Source organism: Sus scrofa, chromosome 9 (assembly GCF_000003025.6).
Source record: "Sus scrofa isolate TJ Tabasco breed Duroc chromosome 9, Sscrofa11.1, whole genome shotgun sequence".
Taxonomy (NCBI): Eukaryota; Metazoa; Chordata; class Mammalia; order Artiodactyla; family Suidae; genus Sus; species Sus scrofa.
In genome coordinates this window covers 79,714,522-79,731,604 of record NC_010451.4, presented here as the reverse complement: position 1 = coordinate 79,731,604, position 17,083 = coordinate 79,714,522, and the positions used below count along the sequence as shown (strand labels likewise).

General features: G+C 36.4%; 1 long non-coding RNA gene across 1 annotated transcript; it reads left to right on the top strand.

Annotated features, from left to right (window-relative positions):
* Positions 1,046–16,550, top strand: LOC110262298. Its single transcript, XR_002347119.1, has 2 exons — positions 1,046–1,130; positions 15,267–16,550. It is a non-coding gene; the product is annotated as an uncharacterized LOC110262298 (long non-coding RNA).

Here is a 17,083-nt window from a genome sequence, read left to right as displayed (position 1 = left end):
TTTTAGGAAAAAAAAAGCAAAGGGAAAATTCTGCTTTTAAAATTACTATTTTAGAAGATGCATAATAAAATTTATAAAATTACTTAATGTTCTTAATAGGCCTTAAGAAAAATTAACTTTTAGGAAAAAAACCAGATAAGTAAGAAAATAAGAGTCTTGAAACTAAAGGACGCAAATAACTCTCAAAGAAATCATTTCAAAAAGAGAAGACTAGCAAACTCATATAAAACTGCAAAGTAAATTAAAATACAGTTCAAGTTTTTTTTTTCTTTTTTAGGGCTGCACCTGTGGTATACAGAAGTTCCCAGGGGGGTCAAATCAGAGCTGCTGCCAGCCTACACCATAGCCACAGCCATGCCAGATCTGAGCCATGTCTGCAACCTACACCACAGCTCATGGCAATGCTGGATCCTTAAATCACTGAGCAAGACCAAGAATTGAACCCACATCCTCATGGATACTAGTCGGGTTCATAAACTGTTGAGCCAGAACAGGAACTCCCAAGTTTTTAAATTTATAATAGAGTCAGTTTTGGCACCAAGGAAAACTGAATCATCGAAAGGAAAGAGTGATTTGATAATTTATCTCAAGATATTAGAAAAGAATAATGAAATGAAAAGAATAAGCAACTATGTAATAGACATGGAGGAGAGAAAATATGAATAATTAAATCAATTTAGCATGTTCATTTGGTCGAATAGTATGCAAATATTAATTTGTTTTCTAAAGGTTCTATTGATGTGTAATATTTTTATAATTAAACAATTACTATTTAAAAGAATGTAAGAAAGATGGAGACAACTACCAGAAAGTCCTAATAATATGCATTGTTTACAGGGACTGCTTCTAGGAAGTGGAACTTGGAGTAGGAAAGAGAGGGGCACATAGTTTGTTTTGTATGAGCTGTCTCCAATGTTATGCTTTTGACATTTAAATAAAAACATGTTGAAAAAATTGTTTGCCACAAGACAATGTGGACATTTGGACAAGGATTAGGTAGTATCAATCTTGAGAGTAATAAAGAGAAATTTCTTTTGGCTCCCCCGGGAAGACTGCTGTCATGTCTTGCTTACCACCTGCCATCCACATCCATGCAGGATGTCAGGCCAGGACCATTTTGCTTCAGACATGTAAGATCCCCTAGCTATTGATATCTCTAAAAAAAGATAATTTTCTTTTAATTCTGTAGTTAAGAAATCTATTAATTTTTTTCAATGTAGCCATTCATTTCCCCTTATGTTTACCATCATATTAAATTGGATTTTTCTTCCAGTTTTATTGAGATATAATCAACAATCAGCACTGTATAAGTGTAAGGTGTACAGTATAATGATTTGATTACATTCATAGTAAAATGATGACCACAGTAAGTTTAGTGAGCATCCATCATCTCATATACATACAAAATTAAAAAAAAAAGAAAAATTTTTTTTCTTATGATGGGGACTTGGGATTTACTCTCTTAACAATTTTAATATATAGCACACAACAGTGTTAATTATATTAATCATGTGAACATTATGTCTCTAGTTCTTATTTATAACTGGAATTGTGTAATGTTTGACTTCTTTCATCATGTGTACATGCTGCTCCATGCTTTGCTATACAGACTGGATGCCATAGACTATTTCCAAGATAGAGATTCCTGTGCTTAAGATGATTACCTCTTATTGTGGAGTCTAGGTCTTCTAACTTGGTTGTTTTTCTTTCTCACCTCCATATTCAAGCATTCTCTTTTACCATCTTTGAATCTCATATTCTGGTAAGCCAATATTAATTTGTACTACATATTAATCACACTCTCTGTTATGCATAAACTTTTGCAAGGGTACTGACCTAGTACTAACCCCAACTCCAAAGAGTTTCAGATGAAATCTTACTGAGCCCACTAGCTGTGGTTTTCTTCTACAATGGTATACTGCCAAAAGTTTTTGAAGCCTGTTTGGAGATGCAGTAAAAATACTGGGTCCTTAAGCCCTTAACCCACTGAGAGGAACATATGTATATATATACACACACACATACACACACACACAAACACACACATTTCTTAAAATAGTATTTTTGATTATGCTTTATCATAGGATAATGAATGTAGTTCCCTGTGCTATACAGTAGGAGTTATCATTTATTCCATATACAATAGCTTATATTTACTAACCCAGCCTCCCACTCCATCCCTCCCTCAACTGACTCCCCCTTGGCAACCACAAGTCTGCTTGTCATGTCTGAATGTTTCTGTTTCGTAGACAGGTTCACTTATGTCATATTTTAGATTCCATCAGAAGCAAACAAGGAACCAGATCACAAAGAGCCTTTGAGAGATAGTGGATACTAGAGAGTGATGAATGACTGTGAGCACTGAAAGACTGAAGGTCCAGAGCTTCAAAGTATCATAAACATGGTTTACAACAACAGGAATTATTTCTTTTAAAGTTCTGGAGGCAGGAAGTCTAGAATCAAGGGGTCAGCGACTATGCTCTCCCTGAAATCCTAAGTGAAGGATTCTTAGTTTCTTACTGGTTGCTGGAGATGGCTATCAATCCTGGGTGTTCCTTGGCTTACAATTGCATTATTCCAAACTCTGTTTCCCTCTTTATGGCATTCTACCTGTGCAGCTGTATCTACTCTCCTCTTCTTATGACACTAGTCATTTTGGATTAGGGCACACCTTAATCCATTATGACTTAGCCTTCAATTGATTATGTCTGTAAATAACCTATATCCAGATAAGGTCCCCCAGTACATTCACAGATACTGGGAATTAGGACTTCAGCATATTTTTTGGGGGTGGACTTTGACTCATAAAATCAAAGTAAGAGAAGGTGAGCCATCTATGGAAGTTACTGAGGATATTGGCAGGGACAAATTTGAGAGATTTATATGTGTCAGAATTGTTAGGATTAGTAACAAATTGGATGAGGGGATGACATTCATTTTCTGTCACATTTTTGATAAGACAGTGGTGTAATTACAGTGATATGATTAACAAAGAAGGGCAGTATAGGAGGAGAGAATGATTTGAAATTGGAAAGATATGATGAATGAAGATGTACTCATAACAAATTGAACTGCAAAATTTTTTCTGCTCAGGAATTCCAGGCATTACAATGTGTTAAGAACAATTTTTTTAATACATAAGATTCTACATCATTCATAAATCTTTTGATGCCATCTCAGACTGCCTCAGCCCTCTCTAACTCCTGGGCAGGCTGAACTTCAACCATAGGAGCCAATCAATGGTAGAGTTAGGCCTTCCTCTTTAGCCACTACTACTTAGCTGAGCCAACCAGCTGTGAACACAGACTATATGGCTCCCTTTTTCATTCCTAGGCTAAAATAAAACACCACACCACAGGGAAGGGTATTTGTCATGGCTAAGAGGCAGACAGAAACTTGATGATACCATCCAGAAGGATAAGGAAGTTAAATACACTTGGGGTGAACTTGGACCACTAAGGGAAAAAATAGGGAATCAGAGAGATACATTCTTCTTTTTTGTTCCATGAACTGCTCAAAGTCATAATTTCTTTCAATAGTCTTTTGAGAGTTCCTTGTGTTAAGTGAACATATATGATGAGGGATTCACTGTGTTTCTTCATGGCTATGTGTGAACCAGTAGCAAATGTAGTAATGCATTACTTTACATCACTTTACATTCTTCGCCCCTCATTTCCTTTAATCTTCATTCTAGCTGCCCTGGGTTTTCATTTCCTAAATAAAGCATCAGCTGTTTAAATACTTGCCTTAGGAACCACTTTCTAGGGAACCCAGTTTAGGATTTATTTTAAATAGCATATAAACCAATAGTTTTCAAACTTTCTTCTGCATAGATGGAATCCCAAAGGATCCCATCCATCTTCAAGCTGAGCTACTCTATTTCAATGATGTCACTTGAAGAAAATGAAAAAATAAGATTCATAAAATTACTGGTTCTGGGAGAAGGATCAAGATGGCAGAGGAGTAAGACATGGCACTCACCTTCTCCTAAAAACACATAAAAAAAAAAAAATGTGCATGTACAACAGTTCTCATAGAACATCTACTGAATGCTGTCAGAAGAACTTAAAACTCCAAAAAGGGCAAGATACCCTCCATGTAAAGGGTAAAATGAAAGGGAATAAAAGAGAGAGAAAAGGAACCAGGATGGGACTAGCACTACTGACAGGGAGTTGTTAAAGAGGAAAGGAATGCACCTGGGAAGCCACCTAACCAACTGGGAGATCAGACAAGATGGAGGGATCTAAGAGTCTTGGAGAAAAGCACAGCAGCTGAACAGAGGGCAAAGCAGAGTGAGAGCTGCACAGACCATCTGTACCACTGCCCCCTGACACCACAGCCTGAAATGCTTGGGCAGGGGTTTGGCGCTAAGACTCAGGCTCCAGAAGTCAGTTCTGGGGAAAGTACTGGGGTTTTCTGTGTGGAGACAGCCTGAGGGACTAGCGAACAGTACGCCGTGGGCTGGGGAGCTGAGTGCCACAGCGGAGCGAAACCAAGAGGGGGTTTGGGCCCACAGGAGAAGCAAGGGACTATGGTTGGGGAGGGCAAAAGAAGGAGGGATGGACTGCCATAGGGATATCTTCCCCTGTACACATGTGTACTCTCATAGGGTGGGGCACCTCTGGTGCAGGCTGCAGTTGGTGAGGTGCCACTTGCATAGGTTATGGGTGAGGGGGTGCCTCTTGTGTGAGCTACAGGTGGCCTGACACCTCTTGTGTGGGCTAAAGGCAGCTGGGCACTAAATGCAGTGCTGTGAATCTTACATGGTCTATAGGCAACAGGGGCAAACCACAGCAGTCATCTCAGACATCAGAGGTGGGTGTGCCCCACCATTTCTAGGGATCTGTGAACTGGTACCAGACATAAATGACAGCAATATCCACCTCTTAGAGTAATGACAATAAAAACAAAAATAAACAAATGGGACTTAATTAAACTTAAAAGTTTCTGCACAGCAAAGGAAACCCTAAACAAAAGGACAACCCACAGAATGGGAGAAAATATTTGCAAATGAAGCAATTGACAAGGGAATAATCTCCAAATTTATAAACACATTATGCAGCTCAATGCAAAAAAAATGAAAAACCCCATCAAAAAATGGGCAGAAGATCTAAACAGACAATTCTCCAAAGACATACAGATGGCCAAAAACCATATGAAAAGATATTCAATATCACTCATTATTAGAGAAATGCAAATCAAAACCAATATGAGGTACCACCTTACAAAAGCCAGAATAGCCATCATCAAAAAGTTTACCAACAGTCAATGCTGGAAAAGGTGTGGAGAAAAGGAACCCTATTACACTGTTGGTGAGCATGTAAATTGGTGTAACCACTGTGGAAAACACTATGGAAATTCCTCAGAAAACTAAAAATAGAATTACCACGTGATCCAGCAATCCCACTCCTGGGCCTCTCTCCAGAGAAAACCATGACTGGAAAAGACACATGCACTCCATTGTTCATTGCAGCACTATGTACAATAGTGACAACCTAAATGTCGATGGACAGAGGAGTGGATAAAGAAGAAGTGGTACATATACACAACAGAATATTACTCAGCCATTAAAAGGAAAGAATGGCATTTGCAATAACATGGATGGACTTAGAAATTATCATGCTAAGTGAAATTAGTCAGACAGCAAGACACAAACAACATATGCTATCACTTGCATGTGGAATCTGAAAAAAATGACACAGTGAACTTCTTTGCAGAACAGATGCTGACTCATGGATATTGAAAAACAAGTGAGACAGGTTGGGGGGTGGGGGCATGCGCTAGGCATTTGAGTAGGAAATACTATAAAATTTGGTTGTTATGTTTGTTGTCCAAGTATAACCATAATAAAATTCTTTGACTAATTAAAAACAAAGAAACTTAAAAGCAATTAAAAAAGACAATATATGGACTATTAGAATATAATTTCAAACAATGTAACCAACAAGGGCGTAATCTCCAAAATATACAAACAACTCAAACAACTCCAAAGCAAAAGAGCAAACAACCCAATGAAAACTGGCATTTCACCAAAGAAAGCATACAAAGGGCCAAAGCACATGAAAAAATGCTCAACGTCACTAATTATTAGAGAAAAGTAAATTGAAACTACAATGAAGTACTACTTCACACCAGTCATAATGGCCATCATTAACAAGTCAACAAATAACTAATGCTGAAGAGGGTATGGAGAAAAAGGTACCCTCCTTCACTGTTGGTTGGTATGTAAATTGGTACAGCAACTATGGAAAACAATATGGAGGCACCTCCGAAACCTAATATAGAACTACCATATGACCCAGAAATCCCTCTGCTGGGCATATATCTGGACAAAACATTCCTTGAAAAAGATACATGTACCCCAATGTTCGTAGCAGCACTATTCACAGTAGCCAAGACTTGGAAATAACCTAAATGTCTATCAATAGATGAATGGATTAAGAAGATGTATATATACACAATGGAATACTACTCAGCCATAAAAAGAACAAAATAATGCTATCTGCAGCAAAATGGAGGGAACTAGAGAATCTTACACTAAGTGAAGTAAGTCAGAAAGAGAAAGACCATATGATATCACATATCTGGAATCAAATATGTGGCACTAACAAACCTATCTACCAAAAAGAAACAAAGTCATGGACTTGGAGTCAGACTTGTGGTTGCCAAGAGGGATGAGGAGGGAGTGGGATGAACTGGGAGCTTGGGATTAGTACATGCAAACTATTGCACTTGGAGTGGATAATGTCCGCTGTATAGTACAGAGAACTATATGTAGTCATTTGTGATGGAACATGATGGAGGATAATGTGAGAAAAAGAATGTGTATACACACACACACAATACTATATATATAGTAAATAAAAATTTTCTATATACATTAGAAATATAGAAAATTTCTATTATAATTAGAAATGTATTTTAATATAATAGAAAAATAAAAATCTTAAAAAAATAAAATTACTGGTTCTTTCATATACTTAAATATAATATATATCACATAATGCAAGGGGTATTAAAAACAATCAATGATAGGAGTTCCCACTGTAACTCAGTGGGTTAAGGTCCCAGTGTTATTTCTTTAAGCTTATGGGTTAGATCCCTGGCCTCACTCAGTAGCGTAAGAATCTTGCATTTGCTGCAAGCTGTGTCTTATAGGTCACGGATGCAGCTCAGATCCACTGTTGCTGTGTCTGTGGCATGGGCCCCAGCTGCAGCTCCAATTCTACCCCTGGCTCAAGAACTTACATATACTGCAGGTATAGCCACAAAATTAAACAACAACAAAAAAAAAATCTGGAGTTCCCATTGTGGCGCAGTGGTTAACAAATCCGACTAGGAACCATGAGGTTGCGGGTTCGATCCCTGGCCTTGCTCAATGGGTTAACGATCTGGCGTTGCCTTGAGCTGTGGTGTAGGTTGCAGATGAGGCTCGGATCCCATGTTGCTGTGGCTCTGGTGTAGGCCGGTGGCTACAACTCTGATTGGAGCCCTAGCCTGGGAATCTCCATATGCCGTGAGAGCGGCCCTAGAAAAGGCAAAAAGACAAAAAAAAAAAAAAAAAAAAAAAAATCTAGTTCTTCTAGACATAGTAGAAAGAATATTTGAGTAAAAATTAGTTGAATCTGGTGTAGCCTTGGGTAAATGAATCTATACATATTTTATGCCTGTTTTTTGCATTGCTAAAATAAAGTTATGATGGGAGCTGAAATTCTGTGTCAGAGTTCTAAAGTACAGTCTTTGAGAAGAAACTTTGTAAAAGAGAACCAAATCATCTCTGAACTATTATTATTCAATATTTTGGTTCAGCCATTAAAAATGATTTTTTTTTTCCTGAGGAAAATGCATTTTGGGTGATTTTTCTATTTCCTGTATAATCAGAGTCAAATCTTTTAAAATTCACTACATTTGATATTAGACTCTATAAATTTTATCTAGACTTTTCATTGATTGTAGTTTACAGTTTTTATACTAATTATTCTATATGTTTGGGCACATTGCAATCTGAGTAGCATTAACGTAAAATAATCCTTGGAATGAGAGTTGATAGTATCTTAATCTTGATGGCATAGAGAACTTTAGACATGTTGATTACTGATGGTAAATTTATATTTTTTAAATTAAAGTACAGATGATTTACAACATTGTGCCAGTTTTTACTGTACAGCATAGTGATTCATTCATACATTCTTTTTCTTATACCATCTTCCATCATGTTCTATCCCAAGAAATTGGATATAGTTCCCTGTGCTATATACAGTGGGATCTCATTGCTTATCCATTCTAAATGTAATAGTTTGCATCTATCAACCCCAAACTCCCCATTCATCCAACTCCCTCCTTCCTCCCCTTTGGCAACCACAAATCTATTCTCTGTTTGTGAGCCTGTTTCTGTTTTGTTGATAGTTCATTGGTGCCATAACTTAGATTCCACATATAAGTGATATAATATGGTATTAGCCTTTCTAACTTGCTTCACTTAGTATGAGAATCTCCAGTTGTATCCATGTTGTTGCAAATGGCATTATTTTGTTCTTTTTTATGGCTGAATAGTATTCCATTATATATATGTGCCATAACCCTTAATACATTCATCTTTTGATATACATTTAGGTTGTTTCTGTCTCTTGGCTATTGTGAATTGTGCAGCTATGAACATACGGGTGCATATATATTTTTGAATTGTAGTTTTTTCCAGATATATGTCCAAGAGTGGAATTGTTGGATCCTATGGTAATTCTATATTCAGTTTTCTGAGGAACCACCATATTGTTTTCCAGAGTGTTTGTACTGTTTTTACTTTACTGCCAAAAGTGAAAGGAGGTTCCTTTTCTCCACACCCTCTCCAGCATTTATTTGTTGACTTGTTAATTATGTCCATTTAGACTGGTGTGAGATGGTACCTCATTGTAGTTTTGATTTGTATTTCTGTAATAATTAGTGATGTTGGGCATCTTTTCATGTGCCAACTGGCTATCTGTATGTCTTTGGATAAATGTCTCTTTAGGTCTTCTGATCATTTTTTGATTGGGTTGTTTGTTTTTTTGTTGCTGTTGAGTTTGTGTGTTATTTGCATATTTCAGAGATTAGGCCCTTGTTGGTTGCATTGTTTACAAATGTTCTCTCCAATATTGTGGGTTATCCTTTTTTTTCCTTCACTGTGCAAAAGCTTTTGAGTTTAATCAGGTCCTACTGGTTTATTTTTTTTATTGTCATTATTCTAGGAGGTGAATCAAAGAAGATATTGCTGTCATTTATGTAAAAGAATATTCTGCCTATGTTTACTCTAGGAGTTTTAGAGTATCTGTCCTTACATTTTGGTCTTTAACCCATTTTGAATTTATTTTTGTGTATGGTGTTAAAAGGCTGTTCTAATTTCATTCTTTTACATGTAGCTGTCCAGTTTTCCCAACACCACTTACTGAAGAGACTTTCTTTCCTTCACTGTATGTTCTTGCCTATTTTGTCACAGATTAGGTTACATACATGCTTCAGTTTCTTTCTAGGCTTTCTATTTTGTTCCATTGATCTATATTTCTGTTTTCATGCCAGTAGCACACTGTTTTGATGACTGTAGCTTTGTCGTATAGTCTGAAGTAAGAGGTCCTGATTCTGCCAGTTCTGATTGTCTTTTTCAATATTGCTTTAGTTATTTGTGGTCTTTTGTGTTTCCATACAAATTTTAAAATATTTTGTTCTAGTTCTGTGAAGAATGTCACTAGTATGTTGATAGGGATTGCTTTACATCTGTAGATTGCCTTGGGTAATAAAGTCGTTTTAACAATACTGATTTTTTTCAATTCAGGAACATGGTATTATCTTTCCATGTGTGTGTCATATTTGATTTCTATCATTAGCATCTTATACTTTTCAGAGTACAGATCGTTCATCTCTTTAGATAGGATTATTCCTACGCATCTTTTTTTTTTTTTTTTTTTTTTTTGGCCTTTGTTAGGGCCGCTCCTGTGGCATATGGAGGTTCCCAGGCTAGGGGTCTAATGGGAGCTGTAGCCACTGAGCTACGCCACAGCCACAGCAACACAGGATCCAAGCCACGTCTGCAACCTACACCACAGCTCACAGCAACGCTGAATCATTAACCCACTGAGCAAGGCCAGGGATCGAACCCACAACCTCATGGTTCCTAGTCAGATTTGTTAACCATTGAGCCACGACAGAAACTCCAGCATTTTATTCTTTATTCTTTGTGGTACAGTGGTAAATAGGATGGTTTCCCTAATTTCTCTTTATGATCTTTTATTTTTAATATATAGAAATGCCAGAGATTTCTGTGTATTAATTTTGTATCCTGCAACTTTACCAAATTCATTGATGAACACTAACACTTTTCTGGTAGTGAAACCACAATTTGGTTCTTTGAAAAGATCAACACAGTTGATAAACCTTTAGTCATCAAGAAAAAAAAAAATCATCAAGAAAAAAAGGGAGAGGGTTCAAAAGAATAAACTTAGAAATGAAAAATGAGAAGTTACAACTGACACCACAGAAATACAAGGGATCATAAATAACTACTATAAACAATGATATGCCAATAAAATTGACAACCTAGAAGAAATGAACAGAGTCTTACAAAGGTATAACCTACAAAGACCAAACCAGGAAGAAATAGAAAATATGAAGAGACCAATCACAAGTACTGAAATTGAAAAAGTGATTTAAAAGTTTCCAAAAAACAAAAGTCCATGACGCAGTGGTTTCACAGGCAAATTCTATCAACATTCAGAAATGGTTAACACCTCTTCTTCTGAATTCTTCCTAAAAACTGCAGGAGGAACACTCCCCAGCTCATTCTATTAGGCCACCTTCACCCTAACACCAAATCAGAAAGATAGCACAAAAAAAAGATTACAGTCCAGTATCACTGATCAACATGGATGCAAAAGTCCTCAACAAAATATTAGCAAACCAAACCCAACTATATATGAAAAGGATCATACACCATGATCAAATGAGATTTATCCCAGGGATACAAGGATTCTTCAGGATATGCAAATCAGTGTGATATACCAACATTAACAAACTGAAAACTATATGATCATCTCAATAGATGCAGAAAAAGATTTTGACAAAATTTATCACCTGTTTCTGATAAAAATTCTCCAGAAAGTGGGCATAGAGAGAACTTATCTCAGTATAATATACCACAAACTATGACAAACCCACAGCTAACATCTTTTCAATGGTGAAAAACTGAAAGCATTTCTGCTAAGATCAGTAACAAGACAAGGATATCCACTTTCACTACTGTTATTCAACACTGTTCTGGAAGTCCTGACCATGGCAATCAGAGAAGAAAAAGAAATAGAAGGAATCCAAATTTGGAAAGAATTAAAAAATATCACTGTTTTTAGACAACACACTAATATACCTAGACAATTCTAAAGACACTGATGGCAAGTTTAAATGTAACAAGGAAATTTAGTAGGTCGGAAACATTTGCCAAGTTTATGGTGTTTTTAATTTATTCTAACATATTTCAGATAGACAGTTATACATTTACAGTTCATTAATGTCTGGGTAAATTGAACTCCTAAATCAGGAACATATACCACAAAGGTGGTCAGTTAACTTTATATTGAAAAGGAGCAAATCCTGAGAAATCCTTTGAATTGGGTACCTTCCATTATCCATTTTTGGAGATGGATTACCTGAGGGACTGAGGGATTAAGGTACTTATCCCAGGTGGCAGAATCAGGGGGTTGTGGAGCTGCTGTTTGAACCTGGATAATTTTTTTCCAGAGTCTTTGCCTTTAGTCACTTAGAGAATATGATTTCTCTAACCTTCATCTAGTCTCAAGATTGTCTAACATATATTTAGTAGGAATATGATCTCACATGGGTTTTTGCTGTGGTTTGGGTGAAGATGAAATATCCTCCATATATACCCTAATTTAATTCCTGGTGCCAACCATCAAGAGTTGTCTGACTTGGGGCTAATTGCTAATGTTTCTGAGATTTTTCCTCATATATAATATATGGACAGAACCACAACTTTCAGAGAGTTAATGCAATGTTTAAGCATAATGAAACATGTCAAATGGTAAGTACAGATTTCTTTTAATAATATTGGCTATTAAGAATTACAATTTACCCATCCTTCGGAGATTCACATATCCAAAGGCTGATTTTGCCCTTTAATTACCTAATGTACCTTATATAAGTCCACTTATATAAGAATAAGCCCTGACAGTTAGCTTTTCTTTTTGTTGTATAAGTGCCTGATCTAAGTTTTGATTTCCAAGGTATTCACTTCAGAGACGACTATCTCCAATAACAACAGCATTGCCAGACATACCTAGAAAAGAGCCAGGTGGTTCCTTGCCCCCACCCTTTACTTAAAAGATCTTGGATGATTTTGATAACTGATCATTTTAGGAGGCTTGTTTTTTCTCTTCTTGTGGATTAAATACCTGATCTTGTGTTTTAAATTCACCAATAAAGTCCATTTAATGTGAGTCCATTAAATGCTAGGTCCTCACTCTCAACCTCAATAAAACTGGATCCTCAGGCCTTCCTCACTTGCCCCCCTTCCCCAACCTCCTGCCTCATGACTTTGCTATGTGGCCATAGGTGTGCCATGTAATTTTCTGGACCTGTAAGTAATAAACCGAAGGAAGATGAGAAAGGAGGTAATGTGCTCTTTCCTTACACCTTTTCCCTTTTGCCTATAAAAGTCTTCTACTTTGTACAGCTCTTCAGAGATCCTTTCTCCTTGCTAGATGGAATGCTGCCTGATTCATGAATCATTCAATTAAGCCAATTAGATCCTTAAAATTTACTCGGTTGCATTTTGTTGTTTAATAGAAGATGGCTTAGTCCATTTTAAATGTACTTACTATTTCAAGTTTATTGACATGTACTAATTCAATTAGTCATTGAGTAAATATTTATAGTGGACTTCCTAAAATGCCAAATACTCTGCTCAGTAAATTACTATACTCAGGATACAGTAGTTAACAGAGTTTACTTGACCCATGCGCTAAAGCGAAGTACATTCTACTGGGAATATATACATTAGATAAATTAGTAAACAGTGATTTTATTAAATGTATGATGAGTTATGACAAGGAAAACTATGAGGTACAATGGAAGTGTGAAATGGTGGAAAATAACTCACTTTTTAGATTGGGAAAATCTTTCCTGAGGATTTTACATTTAAACTAGACTTGAATTATGAGTAAGAGTTGATGAGATGAAGAGCGAGGCAAAACCTTTCCTACAAGGTTTCAAAGGTGTGTGACTGACATCAAAATGGTATAAGTGTAGGAAATATCTTTATTACCACTGATTACTTGGGAATATTTTAAAGTATATGTCAGAAATTTTGGAAAATTGCTATCAAATATAATATGGACTCTGTGATTTTCTATGTGTGAAGTGAAAGTTATTCTGGTAAACAGTGGAGAGGAACCAGTATAATACTTGAAGTTAAGGTAAAGGTAGAATTTAGGGCAATTGGTAGATGGACATTTGATTTCCTCAACTGGTGCTGCTCTTCCACATTGGACTTTTGACTTTCACTTGTTATTGAAAGCATTTTAAGTAAGCTATAGCCTTGATGACAGAGCACTTTAAAAGGCCATTTCAAGATGGGGTAAATCTTCTAGCTATTATCAGGCTATCACAGCTAGCAAAGAGAATTCACTTTTAGAAATATAAGTCAAAATTTATATGAAGCATACATTTTCTTAACACTCTTTTCCTATTCTCTAAATACTATTCAGTATCTAATTTGGCAGCAAAGGGAGTAAACTTAATACAGGTCCTTGTCCTCCTTCTGGGCTTGAAAAAAAATTGAATAAGTATCTTTTTGTCTGTCTCTGACAAAACAGTCCTCAACTTCTAATATTGGTCAGACACACATCTTCCTCTCTAAAGAAGAGAAAACACAGAAAATCAATACATACACATAAAAATACACTGGCTTAGGAGTTCCCATCGTGGTACAGCGGAAACAAATCCGACTAGTAACCATGAGGTTGCAGGTTCGATTCCTGGCCTTGCTCAGTGGGTTAAGGATCTGGCGTTTCCGTGAGCTGTGGTGTAGGTTGCAGGCACGGCTGGGATCTGGCATCGCTATGGCTGTGGCGTAGGCCAGCAGCAACAGTTCCAATTAGACCCTTAACCTGGGAACCTCCATATGCCATTGGTGTGGCCCTAAAAGGCCAAAAAAAAAAAAAAAAAGCACTGGCTTATGGCTGATTCTTTTTTGTTTTGCACAGTTTTTTTTAATCTATAATGAACATGTATTATTATTTCAAAATAAATAAAATTCTATCTTCATAAAAAACTCCCTTATACTTAAAATAGATTTAATTAATTTTTTTAAAATATCAAAATTCACTAATTTTACAGATTTTTTTTCCCCTAAAGTTTATTATTAGGTGTCTATTAGCTTCCAGTACATGCCCATCACTCCCAGGAAAATGCAATTTATGAATATATAGGGAAATCTTTAGGATTATATTTGCATATAGTGGAACACTAAAAAGAACAAAGTAAAAGTGACTTAGAAAAGACAAATATGTTCCTTTCTCTATCACATAATAGGTAACAACAAAGTTTATTTTTCCATTATACAAATTAATTTGTAATTCAGCAATCTAGGCTTGTATGGCATTTCCACAAAGTTGTCATGGACTACTGCAGTTCACAGATCTGCACAATTCATCCTCATGATCTGAAATAGTGACTGGAACACCAGCCATTATGTTGAAATTCTAAGCAAGAGGATGAGGGAAAAGAATTAAGAAGGTTATGTCCACTTCTTCTAAGGATAATTTCCAATAGGGTCACATGACACTTCCACATACAATTCACTGGCCATACTTAAAAAAAGCAAGGCTGGATACTTTAGCTTAAAATACATCCAGTATTTTAATCAGGTTTCTTATTATCAAGATAAAAAAGAATAAAGAAAAGAAATTAGCAGTAGCAGTTTGCCCACACCAACAAATATACTGCTATCTCTGTTGTATAAAAGAAGAGATCCTAATGAGAATTTTCATATATTTTTCTATATTAAGGTAATACAATTAGAATTGATATTTGCTGAGTGTCTTCTACATGTCAGAACTTGTGTCTCAGTTAATACTTGCATTATCTTGTGAGATATAATATTCTCCTTTTACATAAAACCATACTGGTGAACATGTAACTGAATGCAGTTTGCCTCTTCCAGAGGCTGTGTTTAATCAATGTGGTATATTACTCCCTAAAGACATATATTGTTTCTCCTTTTCTAGGACAGCTGAGAATCTGGTATTGGCTCTCAGATGCCCTCTTCTGTGCTTGGATTTATCCTAGTGAGAATTCTCCTCATTTCCAGCTTCTTTTTTGGGTAGTCCAATTGAAAAAGCAAGTAAGACCTATGATGAACTAGGATTAGAAATTCATTGAGGACAACTATGAATTTTTATTAGATCAGCCAACATATTAGTAGAGAAGACTGCCTGCTGGAATAGTTTCTCTCAATTTGAGCTGAATAATCTGGTTAAACTTTCACTTCATCAAAATGGTACAAAAAGTCTGAGCATACACAGCTAATTGGTGCTGTGGAGAATAAACTGTACCCTTTTATCTATAGGATGAGTAAAATAGAATACTTATTTTCTGTTTTATTATTTAGAATTCAATTTTGAATTCAAGAAGACATACTCATATCTTAGAAAAAATAAAAAGGAAAAGAAAATTTGTATTCCCCTTGGATAATGTATCAGACTGTGCCTTATCCAAGGAGCCTTTTACTTTCTCTCTGCTCTCTCCTTAAGAGGCAGCTCCTCATAATTGATTGTAGACCCAGTAGACATTGGCTGGTTGGACCTGAACACCTGAAGTACTAGCTTTTACACACTGGCATCCACTTTTCAAAAACATACAAATAAAGTGACCACTACATTTCCACTTACCTCTTTTTCAAGTGGTGAAAATATTCCATTTAGAGTCAATCATATATATCAAGTCAAGTCCCACTTTAAGTATATATGGCCTATAGAAAAACACTGTTTATTTAAAGTCTACTTCCTTTCTTATCTTCCATAACTACCTCTCTGACTAAATTAAGTAGTCAATTCTGGCAAAACTTTCCAGTTTTTACCTCTATGGGTATGACTTTCACTTTATGTGAAGCTTACGGCCACTGCTTGTCAATATCAGTTTTGCTTCTGGAGTGTACTCAACCCTTCCCTATGGCATTGTGGAGTTCTGCCTGGAAGAAGACACAGTCCTTATCCTGGAGAGCATAATAAGCCAATGTGATAATTTAAATCTGAGCATTAAAGCACTATTAGAAAAAACAGATGAGATCAACATGATCAGAGACAAACAGCTAAAACATTAAAACAAATACAGCAGACGAGAAACATGAAACAACGAGGGAAGTGAAAAGAATCGTGGTAGCTCCAGTTCATTGGTGGGATAAACTTGCAATTAATATTAATATTATGCTTGTATATGGTGGTTATGTACGTGATAACTGCAATGCTTGTCATCTGATAATGATTGGCCCAACTAAAGATTTATGCATCTTGACCTGTCACAGTGATTGAACTGAAACTCAAATGCCATGACTGAACTGAAATACACTGACTTTCTCACCAGTGGTTTATTTTATTCATAAGCAGATTCAAGTCCATTCTTCCTTGGAGTTCCCGTCGTGATGCAGCAGAAACGAATCTGATTAGGAACCATGAGGTTGCAGGTTCAATCCCTTGCCTCACTCAGTGGGTTAAGGGTCCTGCATTGCCATGAGCTGTGGTGTAAGTTGCAGATGTGGCTCATATCCTGCATTTCTGTGGCTGTGGCGTAGACTAGCAGATACAGCTCTGATCTGACCCCTAGCCTGAGAACCTCCATATGCCACAGGTGAAGCCCTATAAAGGAAAAAAAAAAAGAGTTCATTCTTCCAAATTCATGGGCATTCTCCCCAGAACTCTTTTTAATATGTATCACCAAGGTGAGATATAGATGAAATGCACATGGAGGAAATAAGCAGGCACTTGACCTCACATCTGATGATGTGTTTAATGATTTCAGAGACCACATAGGCTATAAAAGCTACTTC